An 18,673-nucleotide genomic window follows, 5' to 3' on the forward strand; every position below is an offset into this window, starting at 1 on the left:
GGAAAAGCGGTCGATTGGTTCCGCCGGTTCCTTTCTTGGGATCCATTCGGTACTCCCTTTGTCGAAACGGCAGAATGCAATATCTCTTGGGTCTACGTCAAGCGGCTTAGATATGCGAAGGTAATCATCTGGCATCACTTTATCCCGGCCGGATATACGGGTCCAAGTAACATAAGTCCGGGGATTTGCTTTTACATATTCCACTTTGTCCCCATTCTAAAATGCTAGCATCTCGTGAAGTATCGATGGGACACATTGGTTTCCATGTATCCAATCCCGTCCAAACAACAAGTTATAAGATCCGTCGGCATCGACAATGCGGAAGGACGTCCTCGATGTTTTAGATCCGACGGTCGGGTTAGCGACATATACTCCCTTTACTTGAGTAATTTCGCCAGTGAAATCGGACAACCGTATATTCGATGGGATTATTTCGTCATCATTCCTTCCTATTTTCTTGAAGAAGCGGTACGGAATGAGATTTAACGTTGAACCCCCATCCACCAAGACTTTCATTCGTGGCCGCCCGTTGATTTTGGCATTTATATTGAGCGACCTCAAATGATTTGAGAGATCCTCCATGGGTTTTCTGAATTCCATGGTTTCTTCATCGTTGAAGCAAAACTGAACCCCTTCCTTTTCTTGTGTCGTTTCCTTGTCGCCGCCGTCAGCCGAGGTCGACTCAAGTCGAAACTCGTGTGGTAATTTAACTCGTACCATGCAAGAGCTAAGGGGGGAAACCGACCTGCTAGTAGGGGTTTTAAATCGAGATTTGGACGCAGATGTTTTTCGTGTCTTTGTACCCTTATCCTCCTCTTCTTGAGCTGGGTGTGTCCCTTCTGGTCGTCGCCGCCAAACCAGATTTCTTGGCCTCCGTAGTTTGGTGTGGTTAGGAGCTGTTGCCATTGAGCCATAACGGCCGGGAATCTCCTGTTGCCGTAGTATGCGGATCCTGTTCTTTCTTTGCACCCTTCTCTTCCGAGTTCGGGTCAAGATTTTCTCCTTTTCTTGATCCTCTGTCACCTCATACCATGACCCCTCTACGGGGTTGCTTAGAATCTTAAGAGCGCGTCGACGATGTGGCTTATGAAGGCCTTGTCGAAAATTTTCGTCGAACTCCTTTCCCCATCCATAGTGGACTCTTTCTTGAGGATGTGGGGCTGGTGGACCATAGCTTACGTAGTAATCGAACTTGCCGCTTGGCTCACCTAAAGTACCAATTGTAGGGTTCCCTTCATCGTATCTCCGCTTAAATGACTTATAAATTCTCCGATGGTTGGGATTTCTTCGAGGTCTAGCGTTTTCGATGTGAAAAGGCGTCTCATCCCTCCTACTAGTTCGACCGCTCTTCCGGTATCCTTCCTCGGGTATACTCATGTTTCCCAATTTTCGCCTGCAATGAGCGCATAAATTTGCTAACGTATGCCCTTTACTCGATCGCTTTAAAGATACCATTCCGGTCATTCTTGGAAAAGGATCGGTGTCCACATCCATCGGGGGTTTCCCTTTGTCCTCGGCGAATTTGATCTTTCCTTGTCGAATTGCTTCTTGAATGTTCTTTTTGAGGACTAAACAATCCGATGTGTTATGGCTCCATGAGTGGTGCCATTTGCAGTACTTCTTCTCTGCTAATTCTTCTTTGGACGGTATCTTCCGCCCTTCTGTCACCCTGATTTGTCCGTCACCCAGTAGTATGTCGAAAATTTCTTCTGTCCGATTCGCGTCGAATGAATAGTACGCTGCCTCTTTTGCTTTAGCCATTATAGTTGACTTTTCTTTCATCCTTGTTGGCTTCAGTGCTTGGCAAGTGTATGGCTTGTCGATGGTTAATTGGCCGACGGCTACTTCGACAGGCTCAGTTGACTCTTCGTCGAAATCGGGTGGCTCGACAAAACTTACATCTCCTCTTCGGGTATGCCTTTTGTCTCTTTCCTTGAGCAGGCTTTCGTGCTTCGTTGCCATCGTGGATAATTCGAATAGATCCGCACATGGATGCCCCACCATCCTATCTCGTATTTTGAATTTCAATCCGTTGAAAGCGAACTCGGCGAATGTCTTTTCCGGTAAAGGGACTAAGCATTTGTTCCTAGCCCGTTTAAACCTTGCAATAAACTGGTCGACCGTCTTGTTTGTCATTTGCTTCATTGTCGACAAATCCGCTACCGACAAGTTTGACACCACCCTTTGAAATTGGCCATGAAACAAACGTTCCATCTGCTCCCATGTCAACACCGAATTGGGTGGTAGTGCGGTATACCACGTAAAGGCTGTTTTTGACAAGGATAATGGAAAGAGCCTTAATTTCCAGTGATCCGTATGTATAGCATCCCCACACGGTGCTAGAAAACGGTTGATATGTTCATACGTGGACCGATCATCCTCGCCAGTAAAAAGTGTGAACTCGGGTATTTTAAACCCTCTTAGATATGGGATCGTATCCATCCAATCCGGGTACGGTTTACGGTAAACATTAGCCCGGTATCCTACCATCGGGTCAATGTATACAGGTGCCTGGTCGAACACTGGGTGATGGTACTGCGGTTGATATGGCATTTGATATCCAGGTTGTGGCGGATGATATATGGGTCGCACAACGGGTTGAAACATTGGCTCAGGGTCCGGTGGTTGAAGGGCCCGATTCATCTGTTGATATCCGGGTCGTATGGCCTGGTGTCCATCTTGTCCTTGCCCCCTGGCTTGGGGTAATTGGTCTTGCCCCCTAGCTCGCCATTGCCCCCTAAAAAGGCACGCCCCCGATTTTCGATAATCATGGGTGCTTGGTTGTTCATTGATAGGGACGGGGTTATGTTGGGCGGCTACCTCCCGACGAGCAATATTCTCGTCTTGTCGAACAGGGTATCCCGGAAACATAACGGTATCCGCAGGTATATCTTGTCGAATAGGGTGTCTAGGGAACATACCTGTGTCTGCATTTACCGGGGGTCTAGGTTCGTTGGCAGGTAACGCCTCTCCTCGTTGCAGAATCCGCGGATGTGCTAAAGGCTGAGTATTCCGTCCTGCAAGGCCTATATTTGGCGGTGTTATTCTTGGTAAACCGCCACTTGCTGCTGGTATGAAACCATTTCCTTCTTGAGCATGAGGTGGGTTAATTGTAATCCCATGTTGTCCTGCAGCACATTCGTGATACGTGTTGATGATTAATGGCCCGACAACCTCGGTCATCCTTTGGACCATGTGATCAGCAAACTCGTTCTGGACTTCTTCGATGGTCCGCCTTATCGATATTCTCGTCTTGTCAACGTGGTGTCCCGGAAACATAACGGTATCCGCAGGTATATCTTGTCGAATAGGGTGTCTAGGGAACATACATGTGTCTCGCATTTACCGGGGTCTAGGTTCGTTGGCCGGTAACGCCTCTCCTCGTTGCGGAATCCGCGGAGGTGCTAAAGGCCGAGTATTCTGTCCTACAAGGCCTATATTTGGCGGTGTTATTCTTGGTAAACCGCCACTTGCTGCTGGTACGAAACTATTCCCTTCTTGAGCATGAGGTGGGTTAATTGTAATCCCATGTTGTCTCTTGACACATTCGTGATACGTGTTGATGATTAATGGCCCGACAACCTCGGTCATCCCATTTGGACCATGTGATCGACAAACTCGTTCGGACTTCTTCGATGGTCCGCCTTATTGATGTTAGCATGACGAGCGTCATTTCCCGGATTTCTCCTTGGCTCCTCAACGTTACGTCGAGAGACTTCGACGTCCTCTTGATGGGCCGTGGATGACTCCATTCGTTGTATTTCTTCCTAGGGTTCGTCTCCACCACCGTCTAAGTTGTTACGTCCCTCGCGTGCGTGGCATAGCACTTCTCTCGAACCGACACCAATGGTCCCATTTGGGCGTGCCAAAAAAGATTGTCGCGCGTTGAAATCCTTCGACGGGGCTTTCTTGGTTATGGGTTCTAGGCCCAAATTGACTTTGGCCCAAAAAAGATTCCGCGTAAGTAACCTTCTTTGGGCCAAAGTCAATTTGGGCCTAGAACCCATAACCAAAGAAAGCCTGTCGAAGGAAAAGATTGTTGCGCGTTGAAATCCTTCGACGGGGCTTTCTTTGGTTATGGGTTCTAGGCCCAAATTGACTTTGGCCCAAAGAAGGTTACTTACGCGGGAATCTTTTATCGAACTTAATCCGTTCGTTTTCCGAAAAGGAGTTCTGGGTCGATTTTGGACAGAGAGTGTCAAATGCGGTAGATTTACACAAAAGGGCGCATTACAAACGGACTTTCGACAACTTCGACGGCCCAATATGCAATAGTAACAATATGTGACAACTGTCGACGTGACCCTGGAATTGAATCGACAGGATCGGGAGATGATATAGAACACAATGCTGGAATTTAATCAAAAGCCTTGGATGGGGAATTGTAGGACACAATACCGGAATTGAATCGACGATCTTGGACAAGATGAGTGAAGGGTGCAACACCGGAATTTAATCGACGGCACTGGACCTAATGAGCGACGCCGGAATCTAATCGACGACACCTAACTCGGATATGATATTCGTCGGAATTGAATCGACGACGGGGATCCCAAAACTACGGCTAGGCTAGGCTAAAGGTTAAGAGCTAAGAGCTAGTTTTGAAAATGCAAGTGTTTTGGATTTGTTGTGTGTGTGTGTATCTTGCTATTGCGAGGTATTTATAGGCAAGCTCTTTGGTAACCACCGAGCGGTTTCTTCCTTTGGCCCCACGCTTTGCTCTTTTCCATAAGCCACGTGGATGACGGTTTCCCAGTCTTCGCACCTTTTCTTTTTACCTCGTGGGGATTGCCGCCAACCGCTTCGATCGTGGCCTCCCTCCGCGCGCTTTTCTTGTTCTAGAAGGAAGTGGCGCCCGAATTTATCCCGACACGTGGTACCTTTTCGATTGATACGTTCCCCGCTTTAGTGTCCCTTCTTGTAGCTGATTATTGCTTCTTCACGTGCTTGTCACGAGTCTCCCTTGGATTATTTTAAGTGTCAACACCACCTATCTCTCTTCTTTCTAGATATTTCTTGATTAGTCTTTACTATTCGTGTTTTCAATATTTAGTTAATGTGATTGCTCGCGTTTCGATATTTTGTCAATTCTCAAGATTTTATCTCCTTGGAATGTTGGGTCGTCATTTATGAGTCAAATCAAGAGTCATGTATTATGCTTATATATAGGCAAGTCTTGTAATAATCGAGTAGTTCCATGAGAAATGAGCCAGAATAAAATAGCACATTCATCTCTTTCATTGAGTGTTCTTCTTGTGTTGAGAGTTATCGATTAAATTGGCGATTTAAGTTTAATGATACCGACAATCGGTACTATTACCGAACTTTTGCCGAAGCTTTTGAAGCCTTGCCAATGCTTCCTAATTTCAACATTTGGTATCAAAGCCCAAGTTGTATGGGACCATTGTTCATGAGCAAGCGGTCGGGAATCGGAGAATGCCGAAATTCCGCCAATACATAGTTAGGGATCGTGATCGATTGGTTTGGAACCAAGTTTAATTAGTGTAGTGTCGAGCATTATATCCAACTTAGATGGCGGATATGTTGAGTTTGATGAACAGTGTCGAGAAGCTCAATAACTCCAATTATAATAATTGGAGTACTTGCATGTAGTTTTACTTATAGGGACATGACTTGTGGGATATTGTTGACGGTGGCAACATCACACCACCCATGAACGATGGCGAGTTAAGGAGACAGAACATCAAAGCGGGTAAAGCTCTTTACGCTCTTGCTATGATTGTTGAAGATGAATTAATGCAACACATCAAGAGCGCGCAAACCCCAAAGTAGGCATGGGATAACTTGGCAGCACTTTTCGTGAGGTCAAACTATGCCAAACTTCAAAGGTTGGAGACTCAAGTACTGTTGATGTTGCAACAAAATATGACGGTGAATCAATATTTCTCCAAAGTTAAATCTATTTGTGATGAAATTTTCAAATGTCTATTGTCATAGAGGAACAAAAAGAGCTCGCGGCCATCTCTGCTTCTGAATTAAAAGATGCGACGGCTCTCATTTTGATAAATCATGAACCGATCGGTTATGACTTTGATTGGATAGTCGATTCGGGGTGTTCAAATCATATGACTGGAAATTAAGGCAAACCGACAAATATGACTAAATATATCGGGTGATGAGTAGTTGTCGTTGTAGATAACTCAAGATTGCCGATTACTCATGTCGGCCAAATAGTGATATCACCCCAACTCGTTTGGGATCAAATTGAACTAAAAAATATGTTTCATGTGCCCAGGATGAAGAAAAATTTATTGTGCGTGTCACAACTCATAGACTCGGGAAACTATGTGATGTTGTTGATACCTAAATTTTGGCTATCCTTTTTAGTCATTAATTTTGCATAAAATATTAGAAAAAAATATTCAATTCAAATTCATATAGTTTACAATTATAATTATTGTATGCATCATCATTTAATTGGAATGGCGGTGGAAAATGGGGCTGAAATTTACACACGAACAAGTTGAACTCACCATGCATAATTTAGGGGAAACTGAGCGCCGAAAATTTTAAGGACTCATGGAATATTCTCGTGCATATCTTTTAAAATGTGATCCCTTGTGGATAGGGCAATATTGCCCTTTAAAATTCGGCACACTCCCCATCTTTAAGTCAAGCAAATTTTTTGAAGCATCATCATATTGTTTTTTATTTTATTTTAGCTCAAATAATTTAATAATAAATCTTGTACATAATACATGCTCGCTTGCACCTAAAGTTCCGAGGAATATATATGGCCTTAAGTAGTTTTTGAGACAACGGTATATACGTTTTCATAATGCAATCGGTATATGATTTTGTAATGATTGAAAAGGATCATCGCGTATGTATGAAAAGATCTAAAGATCATTTTGTGATCATGTCATTTTATGTGGATGATATCTTGATTGCCGGAAGTAATACGGAGTTTCCTCAAACATTTAAGAATTGGTCATCGTTCAATTTTGAATGAAAGATATGGGTGAAGCTGCTTATATTCTTGGAGTTAAGATTTCAAGAGATCGTTCAAAAAGGTTGTTATCTTTCTTGAAAAAGACATATATAAATAAAGTTATTGAATATTTTCGTATACAAGATTGTAAACCCATTGACACTCCTATTGTAAAAGGTGAAAGTTTGAGTCGTGGATTGTGTCCTAAAACTCCACAAGAGTAGGAACGAATTGAAAATGTTCTATATGTTAGTGCTATTGAGAGCTTAATGTACGTTATAATGTGTACAAGACCTGATATTTGTCATGCTGTTGGAATGGTGAGTAAAAACCAATCCAATCGAAGTCAAGCACATTGGTTTGTCGTCAAAAGGATTCTTAGGTATTTGAATAGTACTACAGATTATTCGTTGACTTACCAAAGAGGAGATCTACGCTTTGAGGGCAACATCGACGTTGATTGTGGAGGAGATTTCGATAAAAGGAAATCTACCTTTGAGTCTGCATTCTTAGAATGTAATGTCGTAATATCTTAGAGTAATAAGAAACAAACATGTATAGCATTATCAATAATGGAAGCCGAGTTTGTGGCTCTATCAGCAGCATGACGAGAGAGTATTTGGCTTAAGAGATTTTTGGATAATTTAGGTGTTAGCGAGGATGCTACCAGTCCTTTATTGCTTAATTATGATAGCCAAATTATAATAGCTTACACCAAGGATCCCAAATTTCATTGCAAGACTAAACATCTAAATACCAAGTATAATTTTGTGAAAAACATGTATGTACAAAAGGTTGTGAACGTCCCGTATATATCTATACATAGTATGATAGTAGATCTTGTGACCAAGCCGATTTCTAGAGATGTTTTTCTTGGTCATGTAAAGTTTTTGGGATTGCGTAGAAGTTGATGTACTAGATATTGGTATATTCGTATAGTTCACGGTTTAATAAGTTTGTTAATCATTGTTAATGCCTATGAGTTTATTTGACATTTACGTATATTAATGCTTAGTGCGTTATATTGAGAAAGTATGTCGAACACACAAGAGATTAGCCCACTCATATGCGTAATTGTCTCAATTTACTGTGTGATAAATGGAAATGAGATGATTTCAAGCTTATTATTTAGGTGATAATTGAAAGCACAAGCTTGAAATTTGGATGTCACCTTAGTAAGAGTGTTAAGATGAGGTCATAATAAGTTATGCCCGAAAGTGAAGTAACTCACATATTTCACTTTATGTGTCCGTGATGCTAGATGTGAGTTTTGATGGATTCTTTGAAGAGAGTAAATTTGTGAACTTAAGTTAGATATTGGAAATGTTTGAACTATCATCTGTACAATATTGAATGCAGAGATGTACGCTCTATGGGAAATGAGAGAATACCATAATACGTATTTCATATTACATATACATGAAACGACCAAAAAGAGTTGGTAAGAGTATTGATCTCAACTCTACAACCGCATGAGACTCTTGAGGATATGAGTTCCTCATCTTAGTGCCCTCCCGACTCTGACTTATTAATGAAATTTTTATTCAGTATTCGCCATTCTACGATGTTACCAATGATCATGGATGATTTGATCTAGCAGGACATTTTTAGAAAAATGAATTGAGCTGAAATGGAGAGATTTTGAGGAAGGAGGCAGATCAATTTGTTATTGATGTCACATTATAATTTTATATTCACAAGTCGACCAATTATGATTATATGAGTTTAATCGTAATTGTAAATACAATACATATCTAATTTTTGAAGAGATCAAGAGAGATATAGTTGAGAATGATTGATTTAGGGTACCGCCTACGAGTTCTACTCTAAATTATAATGCCCAATGTAAGTTGCTATATATTCCTAATAAATGTATGGCAACGAGCTCTTATAGTATGTTGGTCGCACAGATTATTTGCCCATATAAACTTTGCAGTGAAAAGATAAATAGATATGTTTAGCCCTTTATGGACAAGTGGGAGATGTTGATTTTTAATTGGTATTAATTGCGCCTATAAAGAGCAAAAATTGAAATTTATTTTATTATATGGTATCAATTATCATATAGAGGAAGATAAAAAGGTAGGTCTGATTGATCACAATAATGGGTGATTTAATTCCCATTCCAAAGAGGAGAAGACAATATATTCCCTCTGTCGGAATGTATGACGTTTTTTTACAAGCGCTCATACTCTCCCTACTCTCTATGGAATTCTTTCGAAGAATAAGCAATTGTCGGATTCAGATTCTTTCTCATATGCTTTTGGGGCTTTTAATCTATGGCTATCGAGATATGTCCATTCTACGCCATATGCCTTATTCGATCGGTGATGTAAGTAATGTCCATGGGCATGTCGATCTATGGTTTCTGCTACATGCTAGATCTATATTAGGGATTATGTGTTTTTCCCTTGAGCTTTGTATTTATTTTTGTTATATACTTTACTTCTCGCCGCTTTTTTGCTCTACTATTTTACTGTAATCACCATTTGTCTTAGTTATTAAAGTATATCTTATTAAGGAAGAAAATTACCAAAAACCCTAAACCATGCCTACTGCGACACATCTACTCCAAACAATTTTTTTTGTGATACCAAAAATCCCAAATTTGTACCCATGAGGCACATCTATCCCAATTTTTTTTTTTTTGCATTAAAAAATCCCAAACCTTTTTTTTGGTGGCACCAAAAATTCCAAGCTTATACTTGCTTGGCACATTTACCTAAAATTATTTTTTTACACCATAAACACTAAACTTGTAGGCGTGTGACACATTTACCTTAAATTTTTTAAGTAAATGTGTCACGTAGATACAAATTCAGAATTTTTGGTATTACAAGAAAAAATTTGGGATGAATGTGTCTATGGATACAAGTTTGGATTTTTTGGTGCCACAAAAAATAAAGTTTGGGTTAAATATGTCATAATGGGCATATTTTAGGACTTTTGGTTGGTTTTCCCCTTTTATTAAATTTTTTCCTCAAGAAATAAATAAAAATGAAACAAAAAAAAGAAATTAATAGATGTCACGACCTAAAAATCAGGTTAACAGATTATTAGGTTAATTAAATCAACTAATCTAATTCGGACCCTCCCAAGTCCTACCGAATCACAACTTAGGTTTATTCATGAGAAAATATTTAATCGGAGCCGCCACTAATCATTTACGGTAGGTTGATTAGAAATCTATATAAAATAGCGGGAGAACTATTTTAACTCTACGAACCAGAGAGAATGAGTTCGGGGACTTGGTTACGCTAATTGAAAAATTAACGCCATTTCTGTATCAATTTCATGAAAAAGCATTTCCGATTGATTGATGTGAATTTGATGATTAATTGGAAAAATGTGACATGAGGACCATATATTATGCGCCCAGAGGATGATTTTCTTTGGTATTTTCGATAATAAAAGCAATCAAAAATCTGAACAAAAATAAACAAAAATGCCCATAATATACCTTTAATTTTTTATTTTTCCGAAAATCCTCTCATTCCCAAAGATCCGGGCTAGAGCGAGATTTTATCCGCTACATCCTCGAGGATTCGAACTAGTATGCGGATATGTGTATAGAAAAACATCCCTTTTGCCAAAGGGCAAAATACGAATTTCTATACTAAATTACTATCCCATTCCACGAGATCGTGGGTGAGGCGTGTGATTTATTTTTCTGATGGATCTAGACACATTGGGGAGCATATATTATGGGCATGTTTGTTTAAAGATGTGCAAATTTTGTAACAAATTAAAAACAAACAGCATGACAAAAATAAAATGAAAATGAGTCAATTGAGCTTTGAAATTTCGAAAATTAGAGGGGTGGCCGAAATTATGAGATTGGGGATCCACCTTTCCTCATCCAAAAATTCAATCCATTTTTAATTTGAGAAATTATCTTTGAGATTTGAAAATTTAATTTTAGATAATCCTCATAAAAAGAATAGATAGACATTCAATCCGACCAAACCTTATCTCTAATCAAATGTGTTCAGAAAATTCACCGGAGATAAGATAAGGTAACAACATAGCGGTTCACCCAACCAACTCATATGCTAAAGATAAACGTTCACCGTAAAATATTATCCGTGACAAATTCGACGTTATCTAATTTAACCATTCCCGATGATCAGATAAGATTCGGAGCTAATAAACCTAATCTATAACGTCAAATAAACAAGGATCATATCAAGCAAACAATCATGGACAAAATTTGGAGCATGGTCATCCACGAGCAAAAAGGCAATTAGACTAAGGATTACGGTATTCTAAGAATCAATAGTTCACCCATGACGCTCAACTTCCAGGAGATCATCACCACCAGAGAATTAATTTCACATGTTAATTTCAGCCGTGAGAACATACATGCATGCAGAATTCCCATCAACTCATCAAAAGTCCTGATTTTTCTTTTTTAGTCCAACTTATTCAAGAAGACAGAATTTCATGCCAATAATCTGTGATTTTTAATTTTACTATGAAGAAGACTCAATTTTTCACATCTTGATCACAAATCCATATACATTCATCAAAGTATACGATCATATATGCATGTTATGAAGTTAACACACAATGGATTGCAATCAAAAGCGAGAAATTTGTACCTTTTTCAAAGCAATTTCCACACATGCGCAGTCTGGAAAATTTGTCCAAGAACGTGCCTATCCAAGCTCGAATCGCTGCCAAACTTTTTTGGGAAGTCTAGCACAAATAACAAGACAATTAGAGCTCCAAACAATGCCAGGACAGGAGCTGATCAACCTGGTTTCACTGCTGAACAGAGGCGGACAGCAGAGGGTCTCGAGCAAAACAAATTGATTCTCGATCGGCGGTTGAAGCTTCGGGCGCCAGCGGTGATTGACGGGCTGCAGCGACTCCGAGACCAAGCTGGAACACCGAAGGAGCCTTCGACAACAAACGATGAAGCTTGATCACGTGCACACGATCGGGGCTCCGCCGGTTGAGGACTATCTCCAACGTCCCGTTCAGTCGAACATGTAGAACCTTTCTTTAACTCTCAAGTGCTAAAAATTCTGATGGTTGCCGAATCCCCCGAACGTGAATGAGCTCTTGTTTATATAGAGTCCTGAGCCAGAGTCCTAGTAGGAGTAGGAGTTGTCAGAAACCGTCGGATTATCAACCCTAGCTAGAACATGATTTATTATGAACCGTTAGACTTAGGTTTCCGAATCCGATAAAACTCTAGCTAAATAGGATCCCCAAATCATTAGAACTCTTGAATTATTTGAACTTCGAGGAGTCCTAATCCACTAGGACTCTATGAATCTCGGCCAAAGGGGGTAATGATGAAAGAAATGGCTGAAAATAGCCTCTTTTGTGGGTTTAGAATGCAATTTTAGGCCTAATTGGGTTCTAGATGATTAATGGCTAATTAACTGGGGGCTTCACTTCATGATGGGCTAATTTGGAGTCAAGTTAAGGACCGAACCCATCATGGAATTTCAGCCAGCCTTTGTAATGCCTCATTCGAATTTTCTAATCAATCCATGAGCTCGTCTCACATTCTTGAACTCAACTAAGGCTTTTCTAAATAACGGACATTTAACTGAAAGCCTTATTTGAATAATTAAGCTTGAACGAAATAAAATTGGCTTGAAGTTAAGTTCAATTAGCTTAATAAATTTGGCACACCCTCTGCCTGAACGGAATTTTTTCGGACCGAATCTGATCTTGGCGAACGCTAAAATTAAGCTCAATTGACTTACCTCCGATTCTAAAGGTAACGACTGACAAAAATTGAATATGCAATGCATGAGAAATCATTTTTGTGAAAACTATATCTAATTCTCATTTTATGCTTATGTGAATGATTTTCTAAAAAATCAAAATTTAGGTGTTACCAATAGATTTCCTAGTGAACTCTAGAACTGGACCGGATCGATAGAGTCTGTTACAAGATGGGTTCTAAGGTTTACAAGGTAGGTCTAAAGTTTAAAAAACTAATAATTGATCCCGACAAGGTAGGTTCTAGGTTCTAAGTCTAAAACCTACCCACCTTGGAACCATTCACCCCTATTGTAAGCATATATGCTAGCCCCACTTGCTACATTGCTGTCAATTGACAAACATAAACTCCATATACTTCATTGGCTCCCCAATAAAATACTTCGCTGTGGCTTCCAGGAAATGACATTCGCAACTAATCAGTTATTGTCTTTTTTTCTCTTTGCATATTACCAACAAAAAAAAAAAAAAAACACATGACTACTTGCTGCTGTATGAAGAATAGGTTGTATGGGAAAATTTTGACTTCGACATTAACACCTAACGACTCTCAAATGGCTCCTTGCCCCTTCATAGGATCTCCAATGGACGAATTGAAGACATCTATATAAGTCGGATCGAGGACGCTAGAAAACAGTTGGATGGAAAAAGAGTATGTTAGAATTGTTCGTTGTTAATTTGCATTATCTTAAAATTCACATGTTCTATTTGAGCCGCTTCGTAAAATATTGTAAAAGAATCTTGACTCCATCATAATCCCTCCTTTGTATGAGACTTCAAGTATAACAAACGAGTCATATCTCTCGAAATAGTCTCGAGGAATGGAGTAGGCACCAATTTGGGCCAAAATCACAATATAATGACCAAGCATTCCTCTACGCCTACTGTCACAGCCCAAATCCTACAAGAATAGGGGCCATGACATGGCTATCCTTATATGGACGCAACCTTAAATACAAACCTGATATCAAAAAATATATATCCACCAATATATCTAAACAAATAGGGAGTTGGTGACAAAATCATAATTTTAAAATCCACTCAAGACAATATTGTTGTTGCTAGCACTATCAAATAGAGGGGGGATGATAGGTGGTTTTGAATAATCTTGACAAATTAAAGCGAAATTAAAACAATCAAAATTAATATCAGGTGAAGTCAAAGTTGAAGAATAACAGTGCTATAATGAGATTCACTTGTTTGCAATATACCAATGGACATAATATTAAGGAATTAAAGGGATATAGAGAATTGCACACGGATGTTATAGTGGTTCGGCTCATTGCAAGCCTATGTCCACTATCCTCACAGATAGCCTACTTATTGGATTTTACTAGTGAATCAATAAGAGGTTACAATGAGTGATGCTTCTCATATCGAGATCACACTATCTCACAAAATTACCCTTTCAACCTTTTGGCAAAGCCGTAGTTAATGTAGAAGGAAATCTCGGTGTGTGCTCATCAACGATGTTGATGCAAGATTCGGTGATCGGCTGCCGGTTGTGCTTTGATACTATGACAGACGTGTTTTTGTGGAATGAGCGAGTCTTTGCAGATTGTATCAAGTTGATATATCTTTTAGATTTACTTGTTTTGTTTGATTTTCATCTTTATCTTGAAGTGATGTACATCTCTCTCAAGTGAAATGAAAATTTATTTTCAACAAAAAAAAATGCCTCTCAAAGATTACGGTTTTGAAGCTCACGAAGACAAGTGTGTAAGAATTGAAACTCTTTTTGAACTTTGAAATTTACGACTCTTGATCTCTCTTACGCTCTTCGATGCCTTGGTCTTCTTTTATACTACTCCACGTCCAATCTACCCATTGGACAATTTCAAAAGACCACTCTCCAATCAACCCATTGGACAAGATTGTATAAAGAAGACTGAATAGCTGTTGAGAGATAAAATCGGAATCTCCATGGATTCGGGCGCCCATACAATCTGAACCTAGATTTCCATAAGTAGAGTTCTTCATGGAAGACGACTTGTCTATATTAAGAAAGAAATCCAACCCGGATTACTAGTAGTTGCAAAAATAATTTGCATCTAAATCTGAATGTAGGATCTCATACTTTTCTTAGAGTCTCAGTTTGAATAGACTTCACATTTTGATGAAACTTTCTGAGTCTGAGAAGACTTCATATAGAGTTCGAACACATACAAGTTGTGATGATGTTCCCATATCACGCCAATGATATCCATGATCAGAATCCAAATTTGCTTTTTCAAAATTCGTATCAATCAGGGCATTTTTTTTTTGTACATGAGTGCAAAGCCATTGTTGCTATGACAATTTTCACTTGCTTTTCATAACGGATCTTGTCGCTATGATAATTTGCACTTGCTTTTCATACGGATGACTTAGCATATTAGTTAGAATCTTTGACTTCCTTTTGGTTAGAATCTTCACTGCTGAATTACTGACTCTAGTGCATCGCGGAAAACCCATCTTCCTTGCGTATAAAATGAAGTTTGAAACAGAAGCATTACAAAACAGTTATGTCTTTGTTACAACGAAGATATGGTAATGATGCGCTTGCATCGGGATAGGTCTGTCTAGAAGGAACCGATATGATAGACCAGGTTCAAGAAGCAGAGACAAATATTGCGACTATGAGTTGGTGAAATATCTGTCAATGGCTTCCAACAAATCGCCATTGCAATTGGGAATGCAATCTCAGATGGAGATAGATTTTGGTTTCCTTCATTATTACGGTGAGAAGAGTCTGCAAACCCTCATAAAGATACCCAGTAATATCTCAAACAAACACCAATGTAGACGACGCGCAAATTCAACCCCTCATGCTATGAAGAAAATCATATTCACTCTTCAACTCGTGCAGATTTGGCTATTTAATAGGATACAACAAATGTGCTTTCGCCAAGAACACCAATCCCAGACGTAGAAATGAGAGAGAGAGAGAGAGAGAGAGAGAGAGAGAGAGATGCACAAACTAGGGCACATGAGTTTATCCATTCAGCAGCTGGTTCAGTCTCAAACTTGGTCATCATTCGACTCCTTTTGCTACCCCAAAAATTACAGCGATTGTTGCAAGAACGGCCTGCACAAATAGCAAGTAGCTTTTACTTTTATTTGAATCAGAGGGATGCTCGAATAGAAGATTTTAACTCCTATCTGACAACAAACAACAGAAACCTAATCAATAAGCCATGGCAACAGAACCAATGCTTAAAAAGGAGTAATGGCGATTTTCATGTGGAGGATTGCGAAGTGAGGATGGCACATCTATGTTCTTATTGCCAATTAACGGCAATTGTATAAGTGATGTAGCCGGGCTTCTCTCGGTAGTCCATTCTATGTCTGCGGCAGTCTAGAAGACACAACTCAACGTACCACGGGATCCCAGCCGGAAGGAAAACGATGATGAACCTTCGACACTACATTCATACCAACTCTCTCAGCAAAGAATTGCAGAATGAGATAGCGGTGGAAGTGGGACATCCAATGTATGGAGCAAATATGAATCCTTTTTACCATCCATTGACATCACTTGAAACAACCTTTCCAGGAAAAGAAAAGGAGCAGGGGACACGAGCAATCGGCCTCTGTAATTATGCTACACTTTGTAAAACAAGCATGAAATGAAATTCAACCCATATCGCTGTGAAACCCTTGATCGATGTCATCTAACCTAAGATTGTGATTGTGGTGATGAGAAAAAATTTTCTAGGGGGATAGGAAAAAAAAAATTGAGAAGAAAAGAAAGACTTACAAGCACCAGCTGAGAACGAGGCCGTTCCCTCATGGCCTTCCTTCGCCAAGTGGATAAACTGCAACATTTGATCCCGAGAGAGGAAAACAAAATTAATCACAAACAACTCTGTGCTTTATGACCTAACAAGTGAATCAAGCAACGTGACACTCGGAGGATTGAGCGAACCGAACGAGCAGTCGGTCCGAGAGAGCGAGCAATCAGTGCGAAGCTGAGCGAATTAGACAACTCAATTGCCATTTGTGCGTTGGAAATTTACCTTCAACATCACAGTTGTCAGGGGCAAATTTACTCAGAGATTCACAACCAATTGACCAAAGATGACTTAATGGTGCTGGATTCTGGGGGATCATTTGTAGTTCTTGGCAATATGAAACATCCAACGAGACCAAATTATGTAGTTGCCCGCATGTGGGAAGGTCGGTGATAGTGTTTCCCAGCAAATACAAAGCTCTTAAGAAGGGAAAGCAATAATGATGCTCCAAGAAGTCCACTTCTGATAGATTGCATCCACGCAGATTTAAAACATATAATTTAGGAAATCCGACTGTCATATGGGAATCGCTCGGATCCTTCTTTGGAAACTTGACTAGTTTTGAGCAGCCTTCAAGTGTCAATGTTTCGAGATTTAGCAACCTGTAAATGCTAGACGGAAGGATTGCCAGTTTCTTGCAATATCTTAAATCCATTTCCTCCAAAGAGACAAGGTTTTCTATGGACTCAGGAAGTTTCTTAATTGAAGTCCCTATTAAATAAAGTCCTCGCAAGCTTGTGATGTTACATGGAATATCCGGGAATCTTTCCAATTTTGAGCAATGATTAAGATTGAGAAGTTCAAGATTCTTGGACCTGAGCACATTCGGGAAATCATGAAGTTTAGAACACCCACTTAAATTCAATAACCGTAAGCTGTCATGATTGGCAAGAGATTCGTTGGCACACTTCAAGTTTTTGCACCCGTGGAGATCTAATTCCTCAAGGTATGGAGTATAATGGAGGTTCGGTATACATACCAGTGACTCGCATTCACTAAAGTTGATGAACTTTAACATTCTGAATTCCTGGAAGAATGGACGTAAAAAATATGAGATATGTATAAAATCCAAAATCTGGCTATTATTTTAGACCCCAAAAAAAAAAAAATTCTGGCTATGGATGTTGAAGAAAAACCTACTGGTCATGTTATATAAGACAACCAATATTTTTATAAATCTTACCAATATATTAAAGTTACAAAGTTTTATAGAACACTAATAAGATGCAAGTGCCGTGCACGGATCTAACACTACATCGGTTATGTTACAATAAGATGTTGATGTAGACGTGAATTTTTTGCTAGAAAAATATATACGATGCAGAAACTGTAACACACACACATATATAGACATAGACATCAATTCTATTTAAAGCTGATTGAAACCTCATAATGTAGGTTTATTCTCTGATTAAAAGAAAATATAAGACGTCGGATGGCAATATTTATTGAATAATAATATAAGTGCATACAATGTTCCGAGCATGTAACACAATACGAACCAATAATATACAAATGAAAGTAACACAATACAAACTTCAATTTTTTAAAGCCCTGCAAGAATTATGAAATCAATTTGGAACCTATAGATACAATAGTTTTCAGACATCATAACTTTGTAAACATCAATGCAGAAAACGCCGGTGAACAAGTAACTACTTCTCTATGTCCACGGGGAAATAATTTATCCTTATGATTTTAACAAATTACATGGGGACAATTCTGTTGTTCTGTAGTGCAAAAATTGGTACACTACTCCGTACTAGTGAAAGCCGAAAGACGCTAACGTCAAATTTTGTTGCCAATAAAATTTTGACTGAAAACTTGTTTAGTAAAAGGTGAAAGATGTTGGTAATTGTCAAATTCCGTTGCCAACAAAATCTAGACTGAAAACTAAGTAAGTCCGTAATGGATTAGTAAGTTACCTACACTTTTAAGTTACGAGGTATTTTTAAATTACCAACTATTTCATAACATAGCTTACCAGTAAGTTTTTGTTTCAATTTTCAGCTCAAAGTCATGATGGTTGAGCTCACTCATCCTCTTTTTTGGTATATGTATGGAAAATAAAACTTTTTATCATTGTACTTTCAATTAATCAAAATCACTGCACTTTAAATTTTCAAATCAAGTCCTTCTACTTACATAAATTATCCAATCAATTAGCTGACGCGAACCATTGGATGACTCCGCATTATGACGTGGA

At 39.2% G+C, this 18,673-nt stretch overlaps 1 protein-coding gene and 3 long non-coding RNA genes across 4 annotated transcripts in view; 1 reads left to right on the plus strand and 3 right to left on the minus strand.

Moving 5' to 3' along the window:
- The window catches only part of LOC115729247 (disease resistance protein RUN1-like), a 1,053,956-nt gene that overhangs the window by 651,476 nt on the left and 383,807 nt on the right, over window positions 1–18,673 (minus strand). The window lies entirely within an intron of this gene.
- The window catches only part of LOC125314488, a 117,559-nt gene that overhangs the window by 57,447 nt on the left and 41,439 nt on the right, over window positions 1–18,673 (minus strand). The window lies entirely within an intron of this gene.
- On the plus strand, window positions 1,340–17,353 carry LOC125314491. The gene is made up of 3 exons (XR_007197963.1): window positions 1,340–1,353; window positions 7,790–7,794; window positions 17,176–17,353. It is a non-coding gene; the product is annotated as an uncharacterized LOC125314491 (long non-coding RNA).
- On the minus strand, window positions 15,324–16,472 carry LOC115726693. Its single transcript, XR_004013588.2, has 2 exons — window positions 16,434–16,472; window positions 15,324–15,761 (listed from the first exon to the last, which is right to left on the minus strand). It is a non-coding gene; the product is annotated as an uncharacterized LOC115726693 (long non-coding RNA).

Source organism: Rhodamnia argentea, chromosome 3, assembly GCF_020921035.1.
Source record: "Rhodamnia argentea isolate NSW1041297 chromosome 3, ASM2092103v1, whole genome shotgun sequence".
Classification (NCBI taxonomy): domain Eukaryota; kingdom Viridiplantae; phylum Streptophyta; class Magnoliopsida; order Myrtales; family Myrtaceae; genus Rhodamnia; species Rhodamnia argentea.